Source organism: Camelus ferus, chromosome 1 (assembly GCF_009834535.1).
Source record: "Camelus ferus isolate YT-003-E chromosome 1, BCGSAC_Cfer_1.0, whole genome shotgun sequence".
NCBI lineage: Eukaryota > Metazoa > Chordata > Mammalia > Artiodactyla > Camelidae > Camelus > Camelus ferus.
The window spans coordinates 53,783,380-53,807,014 of record NC_045696.1 but is presented as its reverse complement, the minus strand read 5'-3'; the positions used below and the strand labels follow the sequence as shown (position 1 = coordinate 53,807,014).

Here is a 23,635-nt window from a genome sequence, read left to right as displayed (position 1 = left end):
CGGTTGCCAAGATAACACTTCAAAATCATCAGGAAAACAGCGACAAAATAAACCTATTAAAGGATCATAGACTGTTAAGTCTGGAAAGAATGTTCAGTATTGTTTAAGAATAATCTTTCTCTTTTAAAAATGAGAAAGTAGAAGCCTAGCAGTGGAGGATTAGGACAAAAATCAAAGATTGCTTACACATAATGTGTACTCCTTTGCTACACCATTCTGCTTCTAAAAAAGCACTCTCTGAGATACTTGGAGTTTAAAAAAGAAATTTGGGGGAAAAAGTTAGTGGAATTCATATACTGTACCAAGATAGTCTGTAGCCTTGTTTTTTTTTTTTCCTTGCTGTACAAATGCAAAAAAAATTATAATAATGATGATGACTGAATATTATCTCTGAAATATATTATGTGGAGAATGGCAGTCACCCAAAAAAGCTTTTACTGTTTCTCAAGTATTTGTTTGGATGCATTAAAACTACTTTTTTTTTTAATCTAAAAGGCAGTCCCTCTCTTTGTTCCTTCTAAGTAAGGGATGAAAAATGACAGAGGTGGGAATTAGAGATCAGGACCCCATTCCAGAACCCAGCCAGTCATCTACTCAGGGATTCCCTGGGCCCTGTTCTGCTTCTGTAGCAGTTCAGTTTCAGGGAGTTAATTTCTGCCAAGGTTTTCAGAATACACATCTAAATATAATTCTTCAGGCTACAGTGATTTGATGTCCAAAATTCTAAAGCTCTATTATTTCTCTGTTAAAGCCAAAAACTTCAACATTGAGCTTGATTATAAATTGAAGTGCCTCCCAGTCTACCAAAAATAAATAGAAATATATGTAAATAACAGAAAAGAAAACAGAGAGAGGAGGGAAAAACAATCACCCAATCATCTATAAGAATAAAGCAACATCTGATAGAGTGACTGTTGTGAATATAAATTTGAATAATTTCAATTAATCCCCCCACATACACTTTTGAGAAAATCCAGAAGGAAATACAATAGCATGATTCTTGTGATTATTCTTTATATCTCTTTATTCCCTAAATTTATTTTTATTATGTTATTTTTATAATTAAAAAATTACTTCTTTGAATATGTCATTTACTATGACAACAGAGACTAGAATAAAATCCTCTTCCTATATCAGACTTTCCATTGCAAACCTACTAATCCAAGTTTGACAGTTTTGTTCTTTGCCAAACCCCAATTCAACCAGGGAAGTTAGAGCAAGATATTACAGAGCTGGTGCCCAGAGAAAGCATTCAAAAGGTCAAGCATGTTCATCATAAATAACTCTTAACCAGAGGTGGATTTATTATCAGACTAATGATTCAGAAGCTTCTCATTTTCATAAGCCATTTTCTAGCCCCTGGGAGGGACATTAGTAATGTTGTATTCCTACTATTGAATTCATTTTCTTGAAGAGTCCCTTCCCCAATGTATAAATCTTATGTTCCACAAAATTTAATCCAAACTTTGCTTTTACAAGGAAAAGAGAAAGTGTAGGAAACTCCACCTGGTCATTAATTTTGGCCATTAACTTGAATCCCAGTGAGTGAATGTCCTCTGTTTCATACTTCTGACACTTTCAGTCCTGAGTATCCTGAGAAGTTCCATGTCTGAGTATCCTCTTATATTGTTTCTTAAGCACCGTTGACATTTGGCCCATTTAGTGTCGGACTGCTCTGCAATCCACTGATTAGCCCTAGAAATATTTGTTTCTTAGACCTCCTCTGATTTCCCCCAAGTAGTTGATTTCTCTCTGTCCCTTTTTTTCCAGCACAATGTATGAATTCTCATATGTTTACATACAAAAGTAGTTTCCCCTTCCATATCCATGGCTCTGGCTTTAGGCAACAATCTGCTGAATTTACCAATGCTGCCCTCAGCAATCTAGTTCTGAGGGCAATATCCCAGTATGAAAGGTTGTTGGAAACCTATCTGCGTTTCATAATGGATTTCCAGGAAACAACAACAAAAAATCAATTCCTGACCCCTAATGAGAGGTCCTTTAATCTTTCTCATGTCCTCATCCTCTTTATTTTGTCAAAGCTCAAGAAGGGTAGCAGCCAACAAGGAGAAGTTCTCTGTCACATGGAATCTCTGGCTGTCTTGGGTCTGTTTCAAAGGTGCCATATCTCTCAGGAAACATGAAGAGAATTCTCATAAGAAACAAGAAAAGTAATTTGAAAAAGTACTTCACAAAGACAGCCTTTAGTGGAGATGGAAGGGGTCCCGAGAAAAGTCTCCAAAGGTTGATTCTTAAAAAGAACTTGACATAGACTTGACACTGAAAGATGAAAATGGAGCTAGTGAGACACTTTCTTGCCGGAGATGCCACTGGCTTGGCACAGCTTCTGATGGGAGAGCACATTTAAAGGGGAAGTTTCTGTCTGTACTAACTGGCGAGACAAAATGGATCGTATAGCATTATATTCGTCTACCATAGTGGACTGGTGGGAGCCCTTCTCCTAATGGAGCCAGATCTCTCTGTCCAAGGAGCTAAAAAGGATGAGGATGAGTATTTGGATACATTCTTTCCCCACCCCATCCCACAAAGTTGAAGAAGAAAGGACTTGAAGTTCTTTATTATTTTGAATCTTTCTATACCCGTTGGGCATAGTTATTCTGCAATAATCGCTCAACATAAATTGATCTAACAACAAAGTATTTTCTGGTAAAGGTACACATTAGATCTTGAGTACCTGCTGTGTGTCTCTGGACCAGTTTCTTTGTGACTGGATATATAAAATCTCCATAATCCCTACATGATCTCCATGTGATCTCCGTTTACTCTTCACATCAATTCCATGGCATAAAAGTTGCCCTTACCCATTTTCCCAGTTGAAGAAAGTCAAATTTAGGCAGTTTTACAACTTGTTTGAGATTTATCTGATAAGTGGTAGAGCTGGGATCTAAATGTGACCCCAAGCACATGTCCCATGAGGCCATATGCAGCCTGTCCTCTTTGCCACCAGATTACAAGGCATGACTCTTGGTAGAGAAAGTGTTGGCCGTATTATGCCCATCCCACACTTCCAGAAACCAGTAACAGAGGAGACTGTGGTAACCATGCAAGACCCATGAAAGAATTATGCTGGAGAACTGAACATGTCAGTATTAGTGCCAGTGTCAGCACACAGAGAGACTGGGGTTCATAATTACAGTACTCATACACAAAGATTCAATCTACCTCTCATTGCAACTCAAGTCAACCTTTGCTATTGATAATTTCTGTTATTGCTAGTGTCAGTAATTTATAGGGCTTCTCCAGAAAAGGAGAAGGAGAGATGGGGTGTCCTATCTAGATTCAAAATCAAAGTGGACTATTGTGTATATTGACTGGAAGGTTAATGACAATTAGTGACAATAAATAAGAATGTTTGGGGACAAAGTTAAAGCCTATTAGGTTACATTGTACATGCTGTGGTGAACCTGGGAAAGAAATAGGTGTGATCAAATTATGGCTGGCTAGGCAGATTTCTGGAAGATGGTAGATTCTGAAAACTTTCAGATTCTCAGTTGTGCCCTGAGCTGTATCGAATGCACTGCATTCTGAAATCTTTGGGCTGAGAAGATGAAAAATTATAGGAAGAAATGGGTTCAATATTTGCTTTTCTGCCTCTTTAGATAGCTCTTATTTAACCTGTTGCAACTTGTGTTTGAGAATGAAGATCAAAAGTGTAACAGTAGCTTCCTAACCTATGAGAAGATGTGTTTCTGTATACATTTCCACCTCCGACTTCATTTCTGTGACAAAGTCCCTAAAATGCCATAGATAATTTACAGTGTTAGTATCACAGCAACAGCAGGTCTGTGTGGGTTGGTTGTCGATTTATATCTAAAATAAATGGCATCTTTCAGAATGAAGGATGGATGCAGCAGGATGCATGATTCCAAGTTCTCACTGTAGTTAGGCTGTGCTTTTGTGCCAGAGCATCTGTATAATGAAACTTGACCATACCCGCAGCTGTCCTGTGTGACCATGACTGGGATCTTCATGAAATTATTTAAAGAGAATGCACACAGCATAACTTTACACACTACTCGCATCTCACAGAAAGGGAGGAAGAGCTTATGCCAGCATAGTGTTCCCCAATGGAGACCCTTTGTTTTATCCTTTCTAGAGGATAAGCCACTCTTTTTTAGGGGTGGGGGAAGGGGAGAGACAGGCATTCCCTAAACGTAATCGGGATGGGAATTGGAAGGTCTGGCTACTTATTCAACAGAATTTTAAAAAATCCACCTGTTTCAGTTCTGCTTTTACCCCGCTTCCAGTGGTTCTAGGTGCTACAAATACCCAGCCTTTGCACGGAGGAGTTGTTTCTACAGGGCAAATTTGGTGTCTCTTAGATCTCTGCTTTTTGACTTAGAATCCAACTTTCTCAGCTCAGTTTACATCAATTACCATTAGCTGTTTTGCTCTACCATTTCCAAAGTTTTGTTACACTAACTGCCTCTCCTTTTGTTTCTGTCCTTTATGCCTTTAAAATATCTTTTATTCCTTTTGTCAGTTTAGTGAAGTTTTGGAAAGAAGCAGAGGTAAATATTTGTTCAATTTGCCATCTTTAATTAGAAGTGTTTTATTCTTTAGCATGGATCTCTTAAATCTCAACTTTTCTTGGGGGACTCTGACATTATATATACTACAGTATGAATCTCCTTGAATTTTGATGCCAAGGGAGAAATGGTCTAGATGAGTTTTTGAAAATTGATTCAGTTTCTCACTGGCCAGCTATGACAGCCACTGAGAAGCTCTAGATGAATTTAAAAACTGCTGATATCCTTACCCTTCAAAAGACAAAAATTTCTCGGGCTAGGCCTGGATCTGAGAATTGTCTTTATTCTTAAAAAATATGTATTCCTTGTGACTAGGCTGGAGGTGGTATAGCTGATCTTTTTTTTTTCAAAAAATGATTGTTCTAATCCAGTTTACTCTCCATGTCCTCAACTGAAAAGAAAGTGTTGACATTATTGCTTTGATCCTGAGGATAATTTAATTCAACAGAGTACCTAGATCCTTTGCTTGTAATACAAGGAACACTTACTTAAATTTAAGAGGCACAACAACTAGTCCAAGAAAAATTAGACTTGAGGAAATAATGTAAACTAAAATTGCACATAGCAAAGTTTGTGATAGTCAGAAAACTGACTCAAGGATAATATCTCACGGGGATACTGAGAATTGCAAAAATTGACCCAGGCAAAATTAGACATATGAGAAACAAATATAACAAAATATAACTCAGTGCAGCTAAAACTACACATAACAACATTTGGTATTGACTAAAAATTGATAGAAAAATAAAAAATATTCTTCACAAAATTTAGATCTGCAAAAATGACTATAAAAATGGATTTGGTAGGATTAATAAGCACATATATACAAACACAGAAACCCTACATGCAAAATGCACTATGATTGATGCAGTTCAATATGAACAAAAGATCTTGATCTTTCAATTATTTATTGTACAATTTATACAGTGAAAGCACTGATCACAATAAAGACAATTTTACCAAAGAGAAGGTGAAAAAAAAGAAAAAGCTTAAAAGCATCGTATAGAATATTGATCAAAGAACAAAATTGGTAAATGAAATTTTGTTCAGAAAATACTGTCTCTTCAAGAAGTAACAGCATAACAACATTCATAGAATCCTGATTAAAATATTTGCATGTGTATCTAGAATTTAAACATTCTTGTTGTCAAAATCTCACTTGTCCTTAAAACATTCTCAAGCTGGTATTCATTGCTAGAACAATTGTTTTCTATAAATAATGTCATATGAAGACATGGGTAGAAAAGTACAAGAGTGTGTGGTCTGTGGGCAAAGAATGTTGCCTACCATTTCAGTAAACAAACAAAAAAACCATTGCTTGCCATTTTGGTAAACAATGAATATTGCTGGCCATCAAGCCATGTACCCTGGGTGAAATTCAGGATGGAGAAGAGCAGGATAATGGCCCTAGATAGTTAAGATGCATATCAAAGGAATAATTTCAATGAGCCCAGACTCTTGCATCTTCCCACACATAGACAAGCATGAAGATCGTTAACTTGAGATGTCTGTTTTTTGTGATTAGCAGTAATCTTTTGATGTTTGACTATATTTTTTTCAGCAAAATCTCCTACATATCCTGGCTTCTCCCTTATCTCTTTGGAACAGTTCCTCAGAGCGATCTGAGGCTGTCTCCCTGGGTATATTCTTCAGTAAGGTCCTCAAATAAAACATAGATTTCAACTTTTAGGTTGTACTTTTTTTTTTAGTTCACAGGTCTCACTCAGTACATGACATTGAAGCTCACTATAACCTAGAAATCTTTTTAAATTTAGCCAAGAACCTCACTTTCTCAGCTCTCTGATCTAAGTCTGAGAGAGATGTGGCTGGGATAGTATTTTGCATACAGTAGTAGATTAGTGGTGTTTGTTGAATTATGTTTTACTGAACTAACTCAGTGGAATGTGCTCAGTCCTTGAAGACAATTTGTTTACGGCCCAGATCATTATTCTCTGTTTCTTGACCTGTTTATGTGTCCCAAGGTCTAAGTACTTTCTACTTTCAGCCTATGCAGAGAGCCCTCCCCTGGCGATCTGACTTGCAGATACCTCCTGATTCCCTGCAGATCCTCAGGCCAGATGAAATGTGTCACCTTTTAATTCTAATTTAAGTTTTTTGTTTTCCTTCCCTAACAAATCTGCCTTGAGTCTTGTTTTACCCTTTATCTATTTTCTGTCGATCACCCCTTGTATAATATCAAACTTTGTGCTAGATACAAGATAAGAATTGTTTGTAAATGTATGATAAAAAATTTGCAGATACTAACTACTCTATATAAAATAGATAAACAACAAGGTCCTACTGTATAGCACAGGGAACTACATTCAATACCTTGAAATAACCTATAATGAAAAAAATATGAAAAGGAATATATATATATATATAACTGAATCACTATGCCATACACCAGAAATTAACACAGCATTGTAAACTGACTATACTTCAATAAAAAAAAAAATCCTTAATCTGTACAGAAAAGCAATACCACAATTCTAAGGGGAAATTAGAAGGTGGAATTTGTCAGAGCAGCTCACGGTGAGATGTATGGTCTCTGCTCAAGAGAGAGATGGCCCTCAAGAAGTCTATGTTGGGCAGCAAAACCATCCTGTTTCTTAGGCCAGCTTTCAATGTGGCTTCACTTTTTGTTTAAAACGCAATCTCAGAACACAAAGGAACCTGTATACAAAGAAGCAAATACATAAACAAATATTATGCTAAATATCAGTTATTTGAATTGTGTCACTTTAGATTATACTCATTGCTTTGTGTTTCCATTCATGCGAATCTTTGAAGATTGATTTCTTTGTAAAACCTGTTCAATTTTGCAATAAATATGTACATATTAAGGAAACCGTATGGAAAAGAGGAAAAGCATTACTAGTATGTATATTTATGACTACTTTGTAAACAAGTATGGGTAGAAAAAAATTGTGAGAATGTTTCTACTGTGTTTGGCAGAAGAAAACAATTTTTTTTAAAGCTGCAATATTTTTAAACAGTCAATTCACAGTTCAAGAAAAATACAGTACAGAAAATAAATTATGTTAAAAAAGCATTACTCTCTACCTGATAGAAATACGTAAAACAGAAATAAAGAAATAAGAAAACAGCTTAGAACTTGAAAGAGCAATTAGAGATCATTTAGAATAATCTTCTTATGTTAAAATGAAGAAATTAAGACCCAAATAGATCAGATGGTTTACCCAACCCCAGAAAGCTAATGAGTAATTGTCTGTTTTCTAGGGCAAACATATTGCACATGTTAATTTGTTTTTTTCACTTAAAAGAGATGTTACTGGTAATCCACCTTCTGCTACCTGAAGCACTGCAGAGTTGTATAGTTGACAGGTCATCTCGGAAGCTGAATGAATTGGGGAGACAGAGGAAGGCAGGTAATCAAATTTAATGAGCATTCAATACATGCCAGACAGTGCTAAGTTCTCTATTGCTGCTTTTAGAATTGTTGTGTAACAATGAAATAATTCATATATTTATCAATGACAGGCTTTAGCGCTGAGAGCGTGTGTGTAAATTTGCCAAATGTCCTGAAATAGATACTGGAGTTAGGATTTGAACCCAAATCTCTGCCTCCAAAATACATTCCACTAAGCCAGAGAAATGAAAGATAATTTTCCATGATGCTGACATTTCTGCATGTCTTCTGAGCCACTGGGATGACACTGGTTTACAAACAAGCTTGGGAGCTGGAGTTAGTGTCTTTCTAAAGATAGAGTTCCAGCTAGACCTTCAAAGACAGTTAAGTCTCCTACCTCTTCCCAGAGAAGATTCCTGCTTACTTTCTATAGTTAAAACAACAACAACAACAACAACAACAACAACAACAACCAAAAAACACAACTATTCTCTCTCCATAGGGGAGGATGAGAAGGTACACCAGCAGCCCCTTCTAAGATCAGGAATTTCTTAGACTCACTGTTTCCAGGCTGTGACACAGACCTGAGTGTGCAGCGCCTGCCTGGGATGGTTCCACATTGCCCCCAGGGCCAAGGGAAACTGATGTGAACAATACCATGCCATGAGTAAGAGACTGTCTATATTACCCATGTGGGCTCATTGTTACCAAACAAATTTACAGAAGAGAGGAAAGCAAATTTTAGGAGCTGCTCGACCATTTGATACACCCTACTTTGCCAAACCAAAAACCTGCCTGCCAGCTTTGTGGAGAGTGTTTATTCATTCTCTTACGAAACCAGTGCTCACCCAGTCAGATCATTTAATTGTGAAAAAATACATGAAATTTCTCAGGCCCATTGGTGCTAGCTTAGATGCCAAGGAACTCGTTAAAAGCCAGGGGAGGTAAAATAATAGGTGTTAATGAGATCCAGTAACAAAGAGAACAGCAGTTATTTGCTAATTTAATTTAGTTAATTTACAATTTTGTTAATTTCTAAAAGCTCTCATTTTCTTTCTGAGTCTCTGCTGTTTGTTATCATTTAAGAAATGATTCCATGAGCATTTCTTTGGTACTCCCAATCAGGAGGTTACCATTGGTGGTAACCATTTCTAACTAAATGCCCACCTTTTGCCAACTTTGCTCTTTTTTTTTTTTTTAAATATGTATTTTTATTGAATTATAGTCAGCCCCAGAGCATGAGGTTGTCTAGGAAAGTGAGAGCAGCCCTAGGGGATACACATTCCATAGTAAGGTGAAAGTAGATTTATTCAAGGAGGTACACATTCATCGACAGAGTCCAGGCTGTCTCAGATGGCGAGAAGCAGCAGGATATGGGGTTGTTAGTTTTTATGGGCTGGGTAATTTCATGGGCTAACAAGTGGGAGTATTATTCCAACTATTTTGGGGAAGGGGAGGGGATTTCCTGGAGTTGGGCCACTGCCCACATTTTAACCTTCTATAGTTAGCTTCAGAACTGTTATGGCACCTGTAGGTGTGTCATTTACCATGTTAATGTGTTACAGTGAGCATATAATGAGGCTGGAAGTCAAATCTTCTGCCATCTTGGGCCTAGTTGGTTTTAACCAGTATTTGTCTTATCCACAATGGCTGTGTCATTCTTTTAATGGTTGTGCCCTGCCCCCTTCCTTCCTGTTTCATGCCCAGCTTACTCCCTCATTGCTACCAGGATCTGAGTATATGACCTCCCTTCCCCCCCCCAGCCATCCGCTCCACACACACACTTGCCTGACCTGCCCTGGGTCAGCTGTGTCCTCTGCAGCAGTGGGTTTTGAGAACAGAGACAAAAGACGTGTTTAGACAGCTGAGCAGGATGTAATCCTCCAGTCTCTTCAATAACAACCGTGATAAAAGGAAGATGAATACGAGGGCTAGGGAGAACTGTTTGTGTGCAAGCAAGAGTTCGTGGTTAATTTCTTCTCACTGAAAAAGTCTCTAGCATGAAGCAGACCACGGCAGACAGAAGTGCTCTATTTCTTGTCAGGAGAATTAACTAGTTTTTCATTGTGGGGAGATGGGAAAAAAAAATAAAGTCAAGTCATCAAAAGCAAAATGGTCACAGTTATTCTTTGTACTCCGTTCATACCTTTGTGCCAGGCGGTGAGGCCCATTGAAGATATTAGGTCATTAATTTCCATAGTATCCTTGTAAAAGAGGACAATGGAAACTAATTATCCTTATTTTATAGATACGGAGAGTAGTAAAGAGACCTCTCTGCAGTCTGTGTAATTCATTGGTAGTAGAATCTCAAACCCCAATGTAATTTCACAGTAGTTCATGGTTTTGATCTAGTCCTAAGGAAGCAAAGACCCATCTGGGGAGGGAGCATGTCACTGAGTGCACGTCCCTATATTGGAGGTCTGTGAGCCTTTCTCACATTCCAAAGATATTCTCCATTTCCGCAGAGGCAGGGCAAGACCCAAGCAGAGAAACAGAGATTAGGAAGTTCATGTTTGTTCAGAAACAAAATCAAGGAGAGCACTTAACCAAGCAACTGATTCACTGGAATAAAGCCATGTCGTCGGTACCAGATATTTTCAAGGTTTTAGAAAAATCACAGAAAACATCCTTCCCAGACCCATCAGCTTCTTGTAAAGTGGGAAGGTGCCCCCGCAGGTGTCGTCGCCTCACCAATTCTCTCCATCCTCCCTGAAAACAGACTTTCCTTGGGATCAGAACTTCTCTGCAGGGTCAGGAGAAAGAGGAGGGAGGGGAAGTGGAAATGAGGCTGTAAATAAGACTAAGAAACATGTTAGGTGATTTTAAAATGGTGGAAGTGAATTTTACTTCCTAGAGCCCCAGGAAGGGGGAGGTGCATTGCGTAGCTGGCAGTTCAAGGAAATCCTGAAGAACATGTAAGTGGATACAAAGACTGATAATAAGCAGTTGGGCAAAACTAAGCAAAAAAAACCAAAACAACAACAACAACAAAAAAACGCTCTTTCTACCATAGGTGAAATGATCAGAAGTTTGGAACATAGAATTAAAATAGAAAAGAAAATGAACAAAAAATACTAAAGGAAATTACAGCTGTAGTGTTGCTGTTTACTGTGTTTTGATGTAGTCTGGGCATGTGTACTAGAACCTTCTGTGTATACATACACACACATATATATACACATATATTATATATAATATATGTAATACACACACAAGGAAATGCGTACCAAAGCCTGTCCCTGCCATATTTACCCAAAAAGGCCACTGGAAAAACAGCTGGTTCTGAGCATGTGGAGCCATCCCAGGATGGAGCATTCATCAAGCCCCTGTTAGGGCCAGCAGAGAAGACTGGCTGCAGGACCTTGGTGATGAGAAGTGGAGGATGGAAACCCTTTGCTGTGAGGGATCAGTAGTTAATCCAAGACAAAAATTATAACGAAGGCAGCAGCCTCAGCAGAACACAAAGCTCCTGTGGAGCTAGGCCTAAATGTAACAGAAAAGAGAAAGAGGAAGGAAGCTCAAAAGTCATGTAGCCCATGAATGAGAATGTCAGACGCCTGCATACTTGAACTTTCAAGGTTTATGAGAGCGCCGGATGGAGCAGAAATTCATGCTACACGTACACTATGTTAATTATCTTTTCAATTTCCTCCCACTCAGAGCTTGGGATTTTGATGTGGCCGGGATTTGATCTCAATATCCCCAGGGCCTGGATGCTTTACTGAGAGCTGGTGGTGATGGCCCAGCCAAGAGCCCACCTGAGGTGGGCTTTATATCACTTCCTTATCTCCTGACACCTAGTAACTCTGGGTTTTCTGGGTAATGGTACAAGCAAAACACAGGTGCATTTATATTTTATCCACATACTCACTCATTTATTGACCAATAATTATTTAGCAACTATTATGTGTGAAACCAAAGGCAGCCTAATGCAGGCAAAAGACAGAAGTGTACATCAGAGTCTCAGCTCCTTAAAAAAAGATAAAATATTAGATTGAATTTAGTGCTGTGAAAGAATTGGAGATGAAGAAACATGGGAATTCAGAGGAAGGCAAGATCAATTCTTCTTTGGGAGAAACCAGAAAAGGCTCAAGAGAAGAAGGGGCACTGAATCGAGACTCCAGATGGTTGGAATTCTCTAAGGAAGCTATGACAACCTCAACACAACAACAACAAGAAGAGAAGTCAAGCATGATTGTGTTGTCTTCAAACATGTGAAGCTGTGCTTCTCTCATTTATCTGTTTCCTGCATAGCCACATTTATCCCCCCACTGCTTTGTAAAATAATTTGAAACCACTGAACAACTAACAATGCATGGATTGTATGATTCAACTGAGAACAGCCAAAGGAAAAAGCAAATGGGAACATTGAGGAGCACTTCAGTTTGTTTATAACAAACTCTGGATTTGTCACTGAGGGTGCAAAGAAAAGGAAGACCCCTTTAATGGCCACATAATTACTCAAATGGCCACAAAATGACTTGATACCTTCTCTTTGGGCAGCTATCCTGAGTTTCTGTTCTTTGCAGATGATCTAAAATGGTAATCTCTCCTCTAAGAAATTTCATTTTGAGGGAAGGACAATATACATATGTTCACATGTAAATACACCCCCAGTGTATTCACTCACTGGTGGGCGCCACTTTACAGTTTGTAAAGGGTTCTACAGTGTTGTGTTCAAGTTGGGAACTTTATGAAGCGAGTTGGGCAGATGTTATCATTAACCTTATTCGATATAAGGTCAAGGAGAGTGATCCTCGGAGGGGAGAGGGACTTGTATCCAGTCAGGCAGCTAGAAGTGAGATCACTCCACACAGATTCATCTTGGTTTGTTGCTTTTAACAATAACCAGTAGGAGTCATCTATCTTTCAATGCATTTCAACAAATATTTCCAACTGTGTTTCCTAGCCATCTCACCGTCTTTTGTTTGACCAGATCTTGGCACAGCTGATGTGTGTTGTGTCATAAAATCTTTCTGATTAGGACAATGGTTGCTTATCAGGTTTTTCTTAAGTGTCTTAATATTTCAAACCCAGATAGGCTCTCCAGAGGTGGCATATTGGGAATTATCCAGTGGTAATGTGGTCTACACAGCCCACAGTCTTCCTTCCAAGTCCTTCTTTTCTCAGTCGCCAGAGATATAGTGGAAGCCTACAGATGTCTGTCAGAGTGCTGTAGAAGATACTGCACACATACATTAAAAGCATTGGCTGTTTTCTGTAGATGTGTCCAAACCATACTTCAGTCTGCTAGTATGTATTGCTATTACTTTTAGCACAGAGTTCTTGCTGCCAATTCCATCCACGTTCCCTTGAAGTTACTGATGGCAGTGCTGCATTCTTGATCTTGGATTCTCAAAATCCAGGCAGAAGGCACTACTGCATACACATGACTCCGGCTGCAGCACTGTTCACAGTAGCCACAGAATATTTAGCGCAGCTTCTGGTTCTGTGTTGTAAAAACCCATCTGCTGGGGTCCTCTGAGTTGCTGCAGGCAGGTCATGATACTCTCCGATCTGGGTTAGGAGATTTTTCTCTAGTTGTGAAGAAACAGCTGGCTGTATTTTTTTTTTTCTCCTCCTTGGTTAGGGAATGGGGAGATGCCTCCGTTTTCTCCGGAAGCCCAGGGAAATTCCAAAGGCCTCTGAAGCCTTGCAGAGACTCTGTGGTGAGAACTCAGTGAGAACTTTTCCTTTCATGAACTAATCAGAGGGCAGGGGGCTGGCACAGGTCTCTCTCCCCGCTGGGTGCTGTGGGGATTTATTTGGGGAACGGGACCACCTAGTGGGGCAGTCTGGCCAGTCTTTTCTCCCAGACTGAACGGCCTGATAGCTGAAAGGGACTAACAGTTTCTGAGAAGTGAAAAATGTGTTTCTCTGGAATCTTGAGAAAGATTCTGAATCCTGTTCCTAACCCCAGAAAACCAATCCACTTGCAACACTGCAATATTGATCAACACATGCTGTGAAAATTTAGCAAAATTATTTGGGAATAGTACCAGAATTATTTGGAAGATTATATAATCGTACTCCTCTTAAAAAAAAAAAAAAACTTAAAAAGGCAGCAGAGAGGGGCTTCCCGCTGCTAAGAATGATAAAGCTATTCTTCAGTTACGAAGATCACACACAGCTGTCCACCCCATCACAAAGGGTTAAAACTGGAGAAAGATTAAAAATGAAATAAAACAAATAAGCAAAACCCTTCTCGTCCCTTTCTCCCCATCAGTCTGCCTCTTCCGCATATTTACTCTTTTTCTTTTTTCTTTTTTTTTTTTTTTTTTACACTATGTGGCATGTTTCAAACCTCACGTGTGGCTTGTGAGATAACAGAGCCTCCCTGTCAGGTAGAATTGTAGAGGATCCTCATTACCTTACTATCTTTCATTTTTCCTTTTCCAGTAATCTCTAGCCTCTGTGGTTACACATCAGAGATCATTTCCCACAATAAAGCCTTCTCTAGGACAGTTTGTCTTTTACTCTTTTCCCTTAAAATTCTCTGGTTGATTATGTTTCTGATCAAGAATATTCCAGCTGTTAGCATTTCAAAAGTTGAATTTAAGAGAGGAAATTAGAGAGAGGAGGAAGGAAGATATGGTGTAATTGATAATTAGGGGAACTTCACTCTAACCTCCTCAGGATCACTCTCTGGTCTTTGAGCTAGATTTTGGAGAGCAAAGAGTTTTTATCTGAAACCCACTTTGTAGCCAGTTGGAGTCTTGTGCTGTCCTCTCAGTGTGAGCTGCCTTTGGTAAAAGGCTTATCAGTAGTACCGGGCCAGGCACTCACCCCGACTGCTCACACTGCGGCCGACTGCTGACCCAGGTGTGTACTGCCATTGACTAATGAGGTGAGGATCAAATAGAATCCAGTTGCAGCCCACAGAAAGCCAAGAATGGGCATGTTTTTGCAAATTATTCGGGGACAACACCTGAATTGCTGCCAGCTAACTGGATAAATTAGGGGAAAGAGAAGAATAGCGTCCCTTCCTCCCCCACTGCCCAGTTATTCAGATGGTCTTTTTGTGTCTTAACTCCTTTCATGGAGATACAGCCTAAAATCCAATATACCCTTAATTAAGTGTAAGAAAATACTTTGACTTATTTTGAGTGCTGGGCAGGGGTTCTCTTGCTTATTTCGTTACACAATCTGATCACATCTCCCTTGGCCAAATAAAATGTGTGAAGGGGAAAACCTTAAGGTGGTTAGGGCTACATGAGACATATCTGACATAGGTTTCCCAATTTTGACCACAATTTTTGTAGAATCACAAAGAAATCCGTAACTAAATAGATTTAAACAATAACATGGACTGCAAGTTAGCTAGTGGTTAGAAAGCACAAGGCTCCAAAGCTGAATCATTTGGATTTAAAACCTGCCCCCATCATTATTGGCTATGTAGTCTCTTTTGGGGGAGTAGGTAATTATGTTTATTTATTTATTTTTAATTCTTATTTTTAAATGGAGGTACTGTGGATTGAACCCAGGGCTTCGTGCATGGCTATGTAGTCTCAAGCAAGTTACTTTACCTCTTGAAGCTTTAATCCCCTCATCTGCAAATTGAGCATCATAATGATACCTCCTTAGGTTGCTTGTGGTGAGGATGGAAGGAGATATTTAGGACTGAAGTAGCCAAATCTGGTTCACTCACTGGATTTCTGTGTTGGAATTCTCTCTAATCAGAGTCATGGCCAGTCTTATGTTCTATTCCCATGTACTTCATTGGAAATTTCGCAGCACAAACTTGCAGACACTGAAAGTAGCATTCCCAGTTAAGGCAGAGTGATCTGTTAACCCAGGGGTACATTGCAGGCAGTAGGCATCATGCGCCTTTGTCAACAATATAAACATCAGTTGTATTGTTTTGGATTCAGGAACCAGATGTGTCCCTAGGCAGCCGGTCTGGGGAAGCTTTTGGCTCAGTGAGCTTAGCACTGCAGAGCTCTAGAGGCGTGGAAGAGGGGGAGCGTTGCTCACATCGATGCAGTTCTTTAGAAGCCTCCCTGTGCTGCACTAATAGCACCTTCCAGGCTCTAATACTCCTGAAATGTGTAACTGTTGGACTGAATCCCTGACTCTGGGCCAACCAAAATGTAATTCTCTCCCTATCTCTAATCATCCTCACTTCTTGATTAAATATTTATCCCCCATTACCTCTCCCTTACCCTCCAGTCTTCAGCATTGTTTCCCTTGGTATGAACTTCTTTCCCTCCCTAAATGCTGTAGAGGATCTCCATGTAGAGTCACTGTCTTAAACACAGCTCATGGACCAATTATTTGAGTCTGGCCCAGCCCCTGGAACTCTGTTTTCACCTCAAGATTTTACCACATGAGCATCATTTCCTTATTTTTCTTTTTTATTTTTTTACATCCCTTCTTTATTGGGGGAGGGGTAATTAGGTTTAGTTTTTTCTTTCTTTATTTTAATTTTTTTTAAATGAAGGTATTGGGGATTGAACCCAGGAACTTGTGCATACAAAGCACACACTCTACCACTGAGCTATACCCTCTTTCTCTCCTTTTTCTTCTTCGTTCCAAAATTTTTTTTAATTATATACTTTTTAAAGGTTACACTCCATTTACAGTTATTAAAAATGTTGGCTATATACCCATGTATGATACATCCTTGTAGCCTTTATGATGCCCAGTCGTTTGTACCTGCCACTCCCCCACCCCTCTAGTGCCCCACGCCATTTGTAATACTAGTTTGTTCTCTGTATCTGTGAGTCAAGCATCCTTTTCTTTGAGTTACTTTTGATTCCTTAGCAAGATGTAAATACTGTAACACCAATACAGGTCTATCAGCCCTTTGTGTAAGTCCCTTAGTTCCATACCTAACCTAGGCCAACTCAATTGAGTTGCTTGCTTCTTGTACATGTTCTGTAGTATGCTTGCTATTTATTTGTGAGAGAGTGGCTTCCCTTTTAACTTGATTCCTCTAAGCATCCCAGCATTAATATTTCTATCAGTTATGAGGAACTAGGTTATTATTTTTTAAACTGAAGTACATTTAGTTACAATGTGTCAGTTTCTGGTGTACAGCATAATGTCCCAGTCATGTATATATATCTATATTTATTTTCATATTCTTTTTCAGTTAAAGGTTATTACAAGATATTGAATCTAGTTCCCTATGCTATACAGAAGAAATTTGTTTTTTTATCTATTTTTATATGTAGTGGTTATCATTTGCAAATTTCAAACTCCCAAATTTATCCCTTCCCACCCCTTTTCCCCTAGTAACCATAAGATTGTTCACTGGGTCTGCGAGTCTGTTTCTGTTCTGTAGATGAGTTCATTATTGTCCTCTTTTTCCTTTCCTTTTTTTTTTTTTTCAGGCTCCACATGTAAGTGATATCATATAATATTTTTCTTTCTCTTTTTGGCTTACTTCACTTACAATGATGATCTCCAGATCCATCCATATTGCTGCAAATGGCATTATTTTATTCTTTGTTATCGCTGAGTAGTATTCTATTATATAAATATACCACAACTTCTTTATCCAGTCATCTGTTGATGGACATTTAGATTGCTTACATGTCTTAACTACTGTATATAGTGCTGCTATGAACATATCTTTTCCACTTAGAGAGGAACTAGGTTATGCTGCTGTAAGAAATGTCTCCTGAATCCTAATTTCTCATGCAGTGTTTCAACTCACTCAACATGTTAGCGTGGGTTTGCTATGATTCTGTTCCATGTCATCTTCATCTCAGGATACTCTAGCTGATGGAGTATCCTCTGTTGGAGCCTCTGTCTCTAACATTGCCATCAGTTGGGAAAACCAAATCATGTGCCCAGTTGTTACCCCAATAAGATGGGAATGTATAATCCTCCCACAAAAAGGGGGCACTGTAGGGTAGGTTACCAAATATGAATGAACAGTAATATGATCTGCAACCATCCTGAAGCAAGTTACTATAATTATACGAAAGACTCTAACGCAGACTTAGAAATTCTTCAGATTTCTAACACCAGAAGCTGAACTTCTGGCTGTCCATATCTCCAAATTACACAAAAAGCAGTAAACCTAGTGACTTATAAATTGTACTTTTTAAGTTAATGATGAGGCAGACTTACAGCTTTTTTTTTTTTTTTTTAAAGAATCCTTATTCTAGAATTCCTTTGAAGAAGGACAGTAACTATTAGAGGAAAATCACACACAGTTGTCCCTCTTTTTACCTTTCACTTCATCATGCTATAAAAGATCAAAAGAATCAAATCAAGGTTATTCCCTAAGTTATGGATCTTTTTGATATTGTATAAAAATCTGATGTAAATACTCCAGCAAAAGCTGAGCTTGGTTATAAAGAGAAAGCACATATGCAATGAATTTATTCAGATCAAATGGGTGTAGTGAAAGCTTTAAATAACTAACTGATAAGAAGGAAATACCTAGCAATAAAATAGCTAAAAAATGAGAGTAAAATCTCATGTGAACCCATGGGAAATATAACGTGTAGTTGGAGAGCTGACAACAAAATTAAACTAATAAATGGGAAATACATTGCATATCAAGTCAATAACTCTGCAGTGAATGCGCTATTTTACTTTCCCAAGAAAGTGTCTTATTTATTACTATTTTTTTAGGAATGGAAATGAATATTGAAATTTTAAAAAGCCAGAGCTCTTTCAAGTTCCTTTGAAGGAATAAACTAAGAGCAACGTACCTTCCTTTCTAGGGACCATAGAAAACTTATTTATAAGTTTTATAGTAACGAAGGTGTTCCCAGTTCAGATATTGGCTTAGTTTCAGTGAAACTGCAAGAACACTGAATAATTTGGGATTTGGTCGAGACAAGACTGTATTCCAGTGAGAAAGCAAAATAATCAACTTCTATCTCTAAAGTTCTTTGGACGTACAAAGGCTTTGTTATTTATGTCATGCTTTTTAGTTTTGTGTGCATGAGAGATTAGTATTTAGTGTATAATTTGCCATTGCAAATAAAATAAAATACAGTAAATAGTTCACCAATTGTGGCAGTCAATGGCAGATGGCTTGCATCAGGAATCACAAATCTCTGAGTTCAAACAGTAGACAAAGGAAGTAGGAAAATAATCAGAAAAGATAATGGGGCATGCAAATTCACCTGTATTCGTGTTTTACCCTTGCCCGTCAAGGTTGAATGCCCTCTTTAATTACCCATCAAATATTCCTAGGAGCAAGTTGCTTCGACAGATGTTTCTGACACTGTCTTGCATATGGAGAAAATGAAGAAGTGATTTAAGGAGAAGGAGCAATACAACAAAGTTGAGTAACAAAATCTAAAAAGCTCAACTCTGTCATCATCCACCAGATAGCCCAAGTTTAAAAGTAACCTAAAGAGTTACTTGGAAAGTCTACCTTACTTATCTACAGTCTCCAAACTCAATCATCTTAATAATGTAATTGCTGACAGAGGGGATTAACACCCCTAAATCTCTTGAAGTTGGCCAGATGTCATGTGGCCAAAGGCTAATTAGAAGAGCCTAGATAGACTTCTGAGGGACATGTGGCCACACTTGTAATACCTCTGTGGCTGATCTTGAGTTCCAGGCGCCTTAGAGATATTCTGAAGTGTTTTGCCATTTGGGAAATTAAAATGTACTGTGACAAAATTGCATAGGTTAAAAAAAGAAAGCAAAATAAAACCAAAAGAATGACTTCAATTAATGGGTCAGCCTAGGGAAATGGATTTTTTATTTGTTAAGAACCAAGGGACTGAATAAAGATCCGTCAATATACAGTACCAGGTAATTCTAATTAACTACTGTAAGCAAGGAGTTTGTCTCACTTAGTTTAGGAGCCACAGGGGAAAACAGCACTTCCTTCTTAATGCGCAGGCATTAGCGAACATTCCACGAAGGAGAGAATCTTGTTTCCCTTGGAAATTGTTGCTTGTTCTTCTCCCACTAATATTTTTATTAATCAGTATTTGATTATAGTTTCATTTTCAAAATACTTTAAAATCTTAAACTTTATAATAAAAACTTTCTTGGTCATTATCACTTTGTTCTTAAAAAAAAAAAACAGAGGGAAGTTCGACCTTGGCAGGGTAAAGGGATTGGCATGTGATCATGGATCTTAGGCTTAGAATTTAGAGCTGTGAATGTAAAGAAAAGCTGTGTCACCTGCCTGCCAGTTTTATCTACCTAGTTTAAATCTTCTGTCATTTTGGGTTCTTTTATTACTTTTTACTGAAGTGGCAATTAATTAAAAAATTTTTTAATTTACTAAATTAATCATTTAATTAACTTTAAAAAACTGCCCTCTAAATTTCATACCTACACATATTTCATTTATGCCAAAAGATGATTACTTATTCTGTAAGTTTCATTTAACACACCAAATATTTTGCCATTTACCTAAATATTGATTAGTTTATTATGTATACATTTGGTTGTAGTAACATGCTGTAATTTCTTAAATTCTTTATTAGCATGAAATACTCAGATTTTTTCTAGCTTTTTTTCAATATTATTATTAACACTACAGTAATCATCTTTATTTGTATGCTGAAGTATTTCCTTAGGATAGATAAATCCTAGGAGTGACATTATTGAGTCAAATGATATATAAGTACTTGTGACTTTTTTGCTACATATTTTTACTTTTCTTTATGTATGAATTGACCAACTTATTATGCCAATAGCAATGAATTAGTGTGTCATTTTCACTATAACCTTCTCAACAGTGTGAGTTCCGTCAAAAAATGGATACTTCATCAAATGCAAAATAATGTTTCAAGTTCACTTAAATTTCCTTTTTGTGACAATTAAAAGAGTTATATTTAAGCTAATTAAAGCCCCTGGAATCATTAAAGCTATATGAGTTATTACTGCATTTTGATTTATTGAGTTTAAATTTAGTTATATGCGGATGAGTATAAAATCCAGTTTCAGGAAATCCATGAAGGAAACTTGTTATACAGTGGCATATCACTAAATAAAATTATTTATAAGGTTGAAGTGTCTCAATCTCATATAAAAAGTACCAAAAGAACCTTGTTAAAAGAATGATCTCATTTCAAAAAGGCTTGGAATGAATTCATTATAACAAGACATGGACCCCAAGGGCATAGCTTCAGTATTTCAGATTTTATTTGTCTTTGATTGAAATCTTGATTTATTAATAGCATTTCACTGATTCTTTTATCCGTGTACATGATATAATTCATCTTCATCTTCCTTTCAGAACAGCCACTGGAATAAAAGCATACATATTTGTTTGATCTCTCCCTGATTTCAGAGTTTACTATTGAGCTCTATATGAGAAATGAAACAATTTTTAAAATATTTTTTAGGAGGTAGACTCTGTTTTAAGCACTTTAGGCAGAGCTCAAAAATGAGAGTTGAATCACTTATTTATAACAGTGATATCTTTCAGTATTGAGGGCAACATTAGATCGCTGCTTGGACCAAGGATGGAATTCCCTCTGCAGTATTTGTGTTCAGTGCTCACAGAGCCCAGTGCAGGGACATCTCCATGGAGAGGATGTCCTCTGGTAGTTTTCATCCATTGATTCTTCACACATTCAGTCTTATTTCATCTGTACAGTAACTCTCATTTTAAAAATAAGTGAGAGTCAGAGATATCACATAACCATACAACAGGTATGTATCCATTTTATAGACAAAGAAACTGAGGCAGAGGGATTTTAAAACACACAGTATTACAGAACCAGGAACTGGCAGGGCTGGCATTCTGATACAGGACTTTCTAGCTCCAAAGCTCAAATTTGTAACCACTGTGAATTCTGTGCAGAGTAAAGTGAGGTGATCAATACCCTCATTCTAAATACTGCCATTCTGTGGTGGCATCCAAAATTTCCTTTAGCATTTTTTTATATAGCTCCATTGTGGTTGGGCTCATGTTAAGCTTGCTATTATCTGAATCTACCAGGTATCCAGAGTTAATACAATTACAGATGCCCAGAGCTTTTCGCTAAGCTTGAAATCAGAAGCGAAATTTTCAGGACATCCCTGTCATGGAGAAGGTGCATAGTTTTAAACATATTTTCTAATACATTGAAGTTCCTGGCTAAAATCTAAGTGAGAATAAATATGCATTTTTCCATTGTCAGTAATTGAAACTGATTTAGATCACTCATTTCTTTGATTACGTGGTGATGGGTATTGAAAGATACAGTATTAAACATAGAGGATTTTGTAGTGAAGAATTAAACATCAACATTTAAGATGATGATTTACTTACATTAGGGCAGATCTGGCATTTACAAATGTCCTAAGTTCTATTTTTGTTTGAAATTTTGCCTTGTGTTCTTGGGTCCTTTCTTCATCTTGCATTTTTCTAAGTGCTTTGATATTAATGCTAATGAAATGTTTTTCGTATACAAGCCCTGCACAATTTGGGGGCGCATATATGAACGCAGTGTGTGACACAGGAGCACAAGCACCAGTGGCAATACCGGTCATAGTAACATTAGAGGAAGTAGTGATAGTAGTGATAGTGTCTTGTGACTATCTTGTAACTCCTTTGGTAATTCACAACAGCTTCAATTCGTACCTCAAAGAGCCCAGAAGCAGAAGATCTGGGAACTGCATAAACCATCTCTTTATCTCTCCCCTAATTCTGGGCCAAATCATTTCCCTCAAAACCGCAGCACCTTACTTCTACATGAAAATGAGACAAATTGATATTACCTCATTTGTATTTGTTTTGTAGATAATTTGCTGGGAGTCAGAAGAGTAAGAGTTGGATTTGGGCTGAATAAAAGCTATGAAAAAAAAATTAGAGAATGAACTAGGATGTTAAGCAGGGTTATGTAGGACAACTGAGAACTGGCAATGAAGTTCAGCTTCTACTCAAAACCGAAACACCCAGTGGCACATATGTGTATGACTGTATGCTTTTCCGTAGCAGGACTTAGCAGCTCTGGTGTAGAAATAGAAAATGTTTTTGTAGAATTGGTACACAGATGGGAGTTTACACGGAGATAAAAAGTGGGGGGTAAGTAAAGTGGGAGCAAGTGATATAAAGTGTTCAAAGTGATGGATCCAGACTGGTGGTGGAAGGAATTGAAATCAGGAGAAAACTGATAGAAAGAAAATTGAGGTGCCAGAGGTGCTAGAAGTCTCAGTGAAATCGAATGGCTGATCTAATGAACCTGAGGAAAAGCAGAGGGGATGGGTAAAAGCAGGAGCTTGTAACTGGAGAAAGACAGTGAAATGTGTAACTTTGAAGTCCAGTGGAGAGGCAGAGAGTAGACAGAGGTGGTAAGAAAGCCCAGGGTGTGGGGATGAAGCAATCTGCTAGAACAGAGAGGATTGGAAGAGACTCAGATATCTGGGAGGCTAGATTATTTGACAGGTACAGATGGAAAACAGAGTGTTACCTCAGAGTAGGGAATGACACAATCCCAGGGAAGTGCGAGGTTTTAGGGATGGTGGGAGAATAGAAGACAGGTGTTAATTTAGTGGGAGTAGATAACTTTTAGAAATTAGCTTTGCATAATCCTCTCCTCCTCCCCCATCAACTTTCCTCCTCCTCCTCCTCCTCTTCCTCCTCCTCCTCTTCTTCTGGATCTTTTGACCATAAGTTGTATGAGAAAATAGCAATTGAAATTTTAGCACAAGTTAGGGCTCATGAATTTGCAGGATGTCTCCCCAAACAAAAGAAAAAGCAGGTTAAAATACAGGGCAAAATACTGCTGTTATTGTTCAAAAAAATGGTATTGTGTGGCTGGTTGATCAATTGTATACATTTCCCAAA

General features: G+C 38.0%; 2 long non-coding RNA genes and 1 other non-coding gene across 3 annotated transcripts in view; 2 read left to right on the top strand and 1 right to left on the bottom strand.

The window, feature by feature from the left end:
* The window catches only part of LOC116666611, a 1,176,059-nt gene that overhangs the window by 947,345 nt on the left and 205,079 nt on the right, over positions 1 to 23,635 (top strand). The window lies entirely within an intron of this gene.
* On the top strand, positions 1,492 to 23,199 carry LOC116666614. Its single transcript, XR_004323555.1, has 3 exons — positions 1,492 to 1,628; positions 16,321 to 16,325; positions 23,189 to 23,199. It is a non-coding gene; the product is annotated as an uncharacterized LOC116666614 (long non-coding RNA).
* Positions 16,359 to 16,430, bottom strand: TRNAT-UGU. The gene has a single exon. It is a non-coding gene; the product is annotated as a tRNA-Thr (tRNA).